Source organism: Salvelinus alpinus, chromosome 19 (genome assembly GCF_045679555.1).
Source record: "Salvelinus alpinus chromosome 19, SLU_Salpinus.1, whole genome shotgun sequence".
In the NCBI taxonomy this organism is placed as follows: Eukaryota; Metazoa; Chordata; class Actinopteri; order Salmoniformes; family Salmonidae; genus Salvelinus; species Salvelinus alpinus.
The window spans coordinates 50487023-50494962 of NC_092104.1; positions in this window are offsets into that span (position 1 = coordinate 50487023).

Sequence of the window (7940 nt, forward strand, 5' to 3'; positions counted from 1 at the left end):
CTTTTTCCTCCAAACATAATGATGGTCATTATGGCCAACCAGTTATATTTTTGTTTCATCAGACCAGAGGACATTTCTCCAAAAAGTACGATCTTTGTCCCCAGGTGCAGTTGAAAACCGTAGTCTGGCATTTTTATGGCAGTTTTGGAACAGTGGCTCCTTCCTTGCTGAGCGGCCTTTCAGGATATGTCGATATACACTGCTCAAAAAAATAAAGGGAACACTAAAACAACATGAATGAATGAATGAATGAAATATTCTTATTAAATACTTTTTTCTTTACATAGTTGAATGTGCAGACAACAAAATCACACAAAAATTATCAATGGAAATCAAATTTATCAATTTTATCAATCCATGGAGGTCTGGATTTGGAGTCACACTCAAAATTAAAGTGGAAAACCACACTACAGGCTGATCTAACTTTGATGTAATGTCCTTAAAACAAGTCAAAATGAGGCTCAGTAGTGTGTGTGGCCTCCACGTGCCTGTATGACCTCCCTACAACGCCTGGGCATGCTCCTGATGAGGTGGTGGATGGTATCCTGAGGGATCTTCTCCCAGACCTGGACTAAAGCATCCGCCAACTCCTGGACAGTCTGTTGTGCAACGTGGTGTTGGTGGATGGAGCGAGACATGATGTCCCAGATGTGCTCAATTGGATTCAGGTCTGGGGAACGGGCGGGCCAGTCCATAGCATCAATGCCTTCCTCTTGCAGGAACTGCTGACACACTCCAGCCACATGAGGTCTAGCATTGTCTTGCATTAGGAGGAACCCAGGGCCAACCGCACCAGCATATGGTCTCACAAGGGGTCTGAGGATCTCATCTCGGTACCTAATGGCAGTCAGGCTACCTCTGGCGAGCACATGGAGGGCTGTGAGGCCCCCCAAAGAAATGCCACCCCACACCATGACTGACCCACCGCCAAACCGGTCATGCTGGAGGATGTTGCAGGCAGCAGAACGTTCTCCACGGCGTCTCCAGACTCTGTCACGTCTGTCACATGTGCTCAGTGTGAACCTGCTTTCATCTGTGAAGAGCACAGGGCGCCAGTGGCGAATTTGCCAATCTTGGTGTTCTCTGGCAAATGCCAAACGTCCTGCACGGTGTTGGGCTGTAAGCACAACCCCCACCTGTGGACGTCGGGCCCTCATACCACCCTCATGGAGTCTGTTTCTGACCGTTTGAGCAGACACATGCACATTTGTGGCCTGCTGGAGGTCATTTTGCAGGGCTCTGGCAGTGCTCCTCCTGCTCCTCCTTGCACAAAGGCGGAGGTAGCGGTCCTGCTGCTGGGTTGTTGCCCTCCTACGGCCTCCTCCACGTCTCCTGATGTACTGGCCTGTCTCCTGGTAGCGCCTCCATGCTCTGGACACTACGCTGACAGACACAGCAAACCTTCTTGCCACAGCTCGCATTGATGTGCCATCCTGGATGAGCTGCACTACCTGAGTCACATGTGTGAGTTGTAGACTCCGTTTCATGCTACCACTAGAGTGAAAGCACCGCCAGCATTCAAAAGTGACCAAAACATCAGCCAGGAAGCATAGGAACTGAGAAGTGGTCTGTGGTCACCACCTGCAGAACCACTCCTTTATTGGGGGTGTCTTGCTAATTGCCTATAATTTCCACCTGTTGTCTATTCCATTTGCACAACAGCATGTGAAATTTATTGTCAATCAGTGTTGCTTCATAAGTGGACAGTTTGATTTCACAGAAGTGTGATTGACTTGGAGTTACATTGTGTTGTTTAAGTGTTCCCTTTATTTTTTTGAGCAGTGTAGTACTCGTTTTACTGGGGATATAGATACTTTTGTACCTGTTTCCTCCAGCATCTTCACAAGGTCCTTTGCTGTTGTTCTGGGATTGATTTGCACTTTTCGCACCAAAGTACATTCATCTCTAGGAGACAGAATGCGTCTCCTTCCTGAGCGGTATGATGGCTGCGTGGTCCCATGGTGTTTATAATTGCGTACTATTGTTTGTACAGATGAACATGGTACCTTCAGGCATTTGGAAATTGCTCCCAAGGATGAACCAGACTTGTGGAGGTCACCAATTTTTTTCTGAGGTCTTGGCTGATTTCTTTTGATTTTCCCATGATGTCAAGCAAAGAGGCACTGAGTTTGAAGGTAGTCCTTGAAATAGATCCACAGGTACACCTCCAATTGACTCAAATTATGTCAATTAGCCTATCAGAAGCTTCTAAAGCCATGACATCATTTTCTGGAATTTTTCAAGCTGTTTAAAGGCACAGTCAACTTAGTGTATGTAAATTGTGATACAGTGAATTATAAGAGAAATAATCTGTCTAAAAATAATTGTTGGAAAAATTACTTGTGTCATGCCCAAAGTAGATGTCCTAACCGACTTGCCAAAACTATAGTTTGTTATCAAGAAATTTGTGCAGTGGTTGAAAAACTAGTTTTAATGACTCCGACTTCAACTGTATATAAAAATTAAGCCGGACCATTTGCTTTTGCGAGAATAAAGGATTGCTCTTGAAAAGAATCCCTGTCCGTGAAATCATTCAAGATTTAAGAGTTTGCAGGTTCTTCTCCATTTAAGCTCGCCCAGACATCTCCATTTTGGGCCACCTTCTTCAAAACATAAGGTAGTGGGATGTATTGGAAACTGGCTCTGTCCTGTTCATCACCACTCAGATGTATCTCTCTCTGTCTTGCCATTCCCATTTCTTCGCAGCAGTATTGCTCCCGCACCCACTATGTGCTGATGCTTCGCATACACTCTCCAAAAATCTTTGTCTGGTTTAAAAGCTCAGACAAGTCATTGCCCTCATCGACATTGATATGAATCTTCCCGAAGGTGGAATTTAAAGACCTCGCTGTAGTGGGACAGGAATGAATCAAAAATGGAATGAAGGTCCTCCACTAAACTGTTCTGCACAGTCACAGGAACACAATGCTTCTCTCAGATCTTCAACATATGAAGGCAGAGGTTTCTCGTAAGGCTTTTAACCAGGTCCTCAGTTTCGCAGTCCACGGACTCAATAACATTAGTTGCAGGCAGCCAAGCGAGATCAGGATCATCATCGTCCACGGCTTCCTCTATGAAGTCAGACACAGGGATAACAGAACCATTAGACCTATCTTTCGGGCAAATCTTTGTGATTTCTGTATAAATGCAAAGCATTTACAGGTTTTCATGCGACCTCCAAGTCCACATGTTAAACAGGAACACTGGCTCACTCTGGTGATATAGACCAATGTGGCGAATCTGTTTTATAAGGGAGAAGAAACGTTTGTTGCATATTGGGCAGTTAAACAAAGCAGGCATTTTGACAGGTGTTTAAATTTGAAAAAAATTGGAAAAGAGAGATGTTGTCCTTCAATTGATTCTGCTGAAGCCACTGGAAAACATCCTCCAAATACCATTCAGATACTTCAGCATTTCTGAAGATAAACAATGAAATGAGGTTAGTAAATCTCATAGTGGGCCCCATTTGTTCTAATGTTTGTTGGTGAGATTTAGAACAAGCATTGGGTGATCAAAACGCTGCTTCACTACCACCTGGATGAAGCAAAACATAATTGTTCTTTTTTAGGAACACTTTTCATCTCTAGGGTAGACTCAGGTGCATGCATCACCCTGCAATATGCCACTTCAGCTTGTCACAGCTCGGGCAAGCAGCACCATCCTAGGAGGATACTTCAGTTAGGATATACAGAGGCACTACATATCCTGTCCACACCTGGCTCCATGAAAGAAGGATAGTTCATGGATCACCACAGATAACACTGCTACTCCTACTGCTCTCTCTTCGTCCGCCCACGTGTTCTCGCACACCCCGAGAGCTTCTGGTCAGCGGGGTGGTGGCACCGGGATCCTCATCTCTCCCAAGTGGTCATTCTCTCTTTCTCCCCTTACCCATCTGTCTATCGCCTCCTTTGAATTCCATGCTGTCACAGTTACCAGCCCTTTCAAGCTTAACATCCTTATCATTTATCACCCTCCAGGTTCCCTCGGAGAGTTCATCAATGAGCTTGATGCCTTGATAAGCTCCTTTCCTGAGGACGGCTCACCTCTCACAGTTCTGGGCGACTTTAACCTCCCCACGTCTACCTTTGACTCATTCCTCTCTGCCTCCTTCTTTCCACTCCTCTCCTCTTTTGACCTCACCCTCTCACCTTCCCCCCCTACTCACAAGGCAGGCAATACGCTCGACCTCATCTTTACTAGATGCTGTTCTTCCACTAACCTCATTGCAACTCCCCTCCAAGTCTCCGACCACTACCTTGTATCCTTTTCCCTCTCGCTCTCATCCAACACTTCCCACACTGCCCCTACTCGGATGGTATCGCGCCGTCCCAACCTTCGCTCTCTCTCCCCCGCTACTCTCTCCTCTTCCATCCTATCATCTCTTCCCTCTGCTCAAACCTTCTCCAACCTATCTCCTGATTCTGCCTCCTCAACCCTCCTCTCCTCCCTTTCTGCATCCTTTGACTCTCTATGTCCCCTATCCTCCAGGCCGGCTCGGTCCTCCCCTCCCGCTCCGTGGCTCGACGACTCATTGCGAGCTCACAGAACAGGGCTCCGGGCAGCCGAGCGAAAATGGAGGAAAACTCGCCTCCCTGCGGACCTGGCATCCTTTCACTCCCTCCTCTCTACATTTTCCTCTTCTGTCTCTGCTGCTAAAGCCACTTTCTACCACTCTAAATTCCAAGCATCTGCCTCTAACCCTAGGAAGCTCTTTGCCACCTTCTCCTCCCTCCTGAATCCTCCTCCCCCCCCCTCCTCCCTCTCTGCAGATGACTTCGTCAACCATTTTGAAAAGAAGGTCGACGACATCCGATCCTCGTTTGCTAAGTCAAACGACACCGCTGGTTCTGCTCACACTGCCCTACCCTGTGCTCTGACCTCTTTCTCCCCTCTCTCTCCAGATGAAATCTCGCATCTTGTGACGGCCGGCCGCCCAACAACCTGCCCGCTTGACCCTATCCCCTCCTCTCTTCTCCAGACCATTTCCGGAGACCTTCTCCCTTACCTCACCTCGCTCATCAACTCATCCCTGACCGCTGGCTACGTCCCTTCCGTCTTCAAGAGAGCGAGAGTTGCACCCCTTCTGAAAAAACCTACACTCGATCCCTCCGATGTCAACAACTACAGACCAGTATCCCTTCTTTCTTTTCTCTCCAAAACTCTTGACGTGCCGTCCTTGGCCAGCTCTCCCGCTATCTCTCTCAGAATGACCTTCTTGATCCAAATCAGTCAGGTTTCAAGACTAGTCATTCAACTGAGACTGCTCTTCTCTGTATCACGGAGGCGCTCCGCACTGCTAAAGCTAACTCTCTCTCCTCTGCTCTCATCCTTCTAGACCTATCGGCTGCCTTCGATACTGTGAACCATCAGATCCTCCTCTCCACCCTCTCCGAGTTGGGCATCTCCGGCGCGGCCCACGCTTGGATTGCGTCCTACCTGACAGGTCGCTCCTACCAGGTGGCGTGGCGAGAATCTGTCTCCTCACCACGTGCTCTCACCACTGGTGTCCCCCAGGGCTCTGTTCTAGGCCCTCTCCTATTCTCGCTATACACCAAGTCACTTGGCTCTGTCATAACCTCACATGGTCTCTCCTATCATTGCTATGCAGACGACACACAACTAATCTTCTCCTTTCCCCCTTCTGATGACCAGGTGGCGAATCGCATCTCTGCATGTCTGGCAGACATATCAGTGTGGATGACGGATCACCACCTCAAGCTGAACCTCGGCAAGACGGAGCTGCTCTTCCTCCCGGGGAAGGACTGCCCGTTCCATGATCTCGCCATCACGGTTGACAACTCCATTGTGTCCTCCTCCCAGAGCGCTAAGAACCTTGGCGTGATCCTGGACAACACCCTGTCGTTCTCAACTAACATCAAGGCGGTGGCCCGTTCCTGTAGGTTCATGCTCTACAACATCCGCAGAGTACGACCCTGCCTCACACAGGAAGCGGCGCAGGTCCTAATCCAGGCACTTGTCATCTCCCGTCTGGATTACTGCAACTCGCTGTTGGCCGGGCTCCCTGCCTGTGCCATTAAACCCCTACAACTCATCCAGAACGCCGCAGCCCGTCTGGTGTTCAACCTTCCCAAGTTCTCTCACGTCACCCCGCTCCTCCGCTCTCTCCACTGGCTTCCAGTTGAAGCTCGCATCCGCTACAAGACCATGGTGCTTGCCTACGGAGCTGTGAGGGGAACGGCACCTCAGTACCTCCAGGCTCTGATCAGGCCCTACACCCAAACAAGGGCACTGCGTTCATCCACCTCTGGCCTGCTCGCCTCCCTACCACTGAGGAAGTACAGTTCCCGCTCAGCCCAGTCAAAACTGTTCGCTGCTCTGGCCCCCCAATGGTGGAACAAACTCCCTCACGACGCCAGGACAGCGGAGTCAATCACCACCTTCCGGAGACACCTGAAACCCCACCTCTTTAAGGAATACCTAGGATAGGATAAAGTAATCCTTCTCACCCCCCCCCCCTTAAAAGATTTAGATGCACTATTGTAAAGTGGCTGTTCCACTGGATGTCATAAGGTGAATGCACCAATTTGTAAGTCGCTCTGGATAAGAGCGTCTGCTAAATGACTTAAATGTAAATGTAATAGTTATGTGCCTACTTTGCTGTCAGCCTCAACTCCCCTTTCATAGATTGGCTACCCCCTGACTGAAGCAAAGTAACGGGCAGGACCACCCATGACCAAAACCATCTCACCAAAGACAATTTAGATGTAATTTGTATGCTTATGGATTTCAGTTTGTATTGACTGTCATGTGGGTGTAATTCAACTTAAAATGCAGCAATCCTACAACAAATTCTTACCTCCTTCTTGATCCCAATTGAATTGTGTCCATGTTCTGTCCTAAGAATAATTCCAAAGGGGGGAGTGTCATAGAATAGTTTTACAGACATTAAGAGATTAAGATATTAAAATAATATTGAAAGATACATGGCATCATCATACAATTACATGCCAATATAGTTTAAACAAAACCACACCATATTATAAACCTTACCTCTTTACATGTCATAGATCCTTTAAATTTTGGAGCCCTCTTGCTAAAACAGAGTAGAACACACAAGAGAAAACCCTCACCTAACCTTCATGTTGTAAAATAATTGTCATACAAGCCCAATATCTAAGTTCTATTTTATCAGTCTGACTAGAAAGATTCCTAGGAAACATTTTGCTGGATGACAATCATGTTTTGGGGTTTCTGAAGGGCATGCATACAGTACATGCACCATATAAAGAAGGGATGGTACATGTATGACCCCTCGTGGTATTGCATGTAGCAGGCTATATAAACATGAAGCCCTCCGTTTTCAGATTTAGTTTGTCATGACATCTCTGGATAGGTCCTCTTACTTTGGCTAGCTAAGCTAACTTAGCTGTCTCTCAAAAGTTAACGCTAAAAAAGGACACTAATGAGAGTGTTGAAGCCATGTTAGCTTTATGGAAACATTATAGAATATATGGGGCAGAATATCGTTTTGTAAACACTACAACTACAACCTGCTAGTTGCACAGGAGGTTAGTGGCTTGAGGTAATGGCTGGAGTGGAAGAGCGGAATTCTTAGAATGGTATCAAATACATCAAACGCAGTTCCTCTGTCCAGTGTCTGTGTTCTTTTGCCCATCTTAATCTTTTCTTTATATTGGCCAGTCTGATATATGTCTTTTTCTTACCAACTCTGCCTAAAAGGCCAGCATCCCGGAGTCGCCTCTTCACTGTTGACGTTGAGACTGGTGTTTTGCAGGTACTATTTAATGAAGCTGCCAGTTGAGGACTTGTGAGGCGTCTGTTTCTCAAACTAGACACTCTAATGTACTTGTCCTCTTGTTTAGTTGTGCACCTGGGTCTCCCACTCTTTATATTCTGGTTAGAGCCAGTTTGCGCTGTTCTGTGAAGGGAGTAGTACACAGCGTTGTACGAGATCT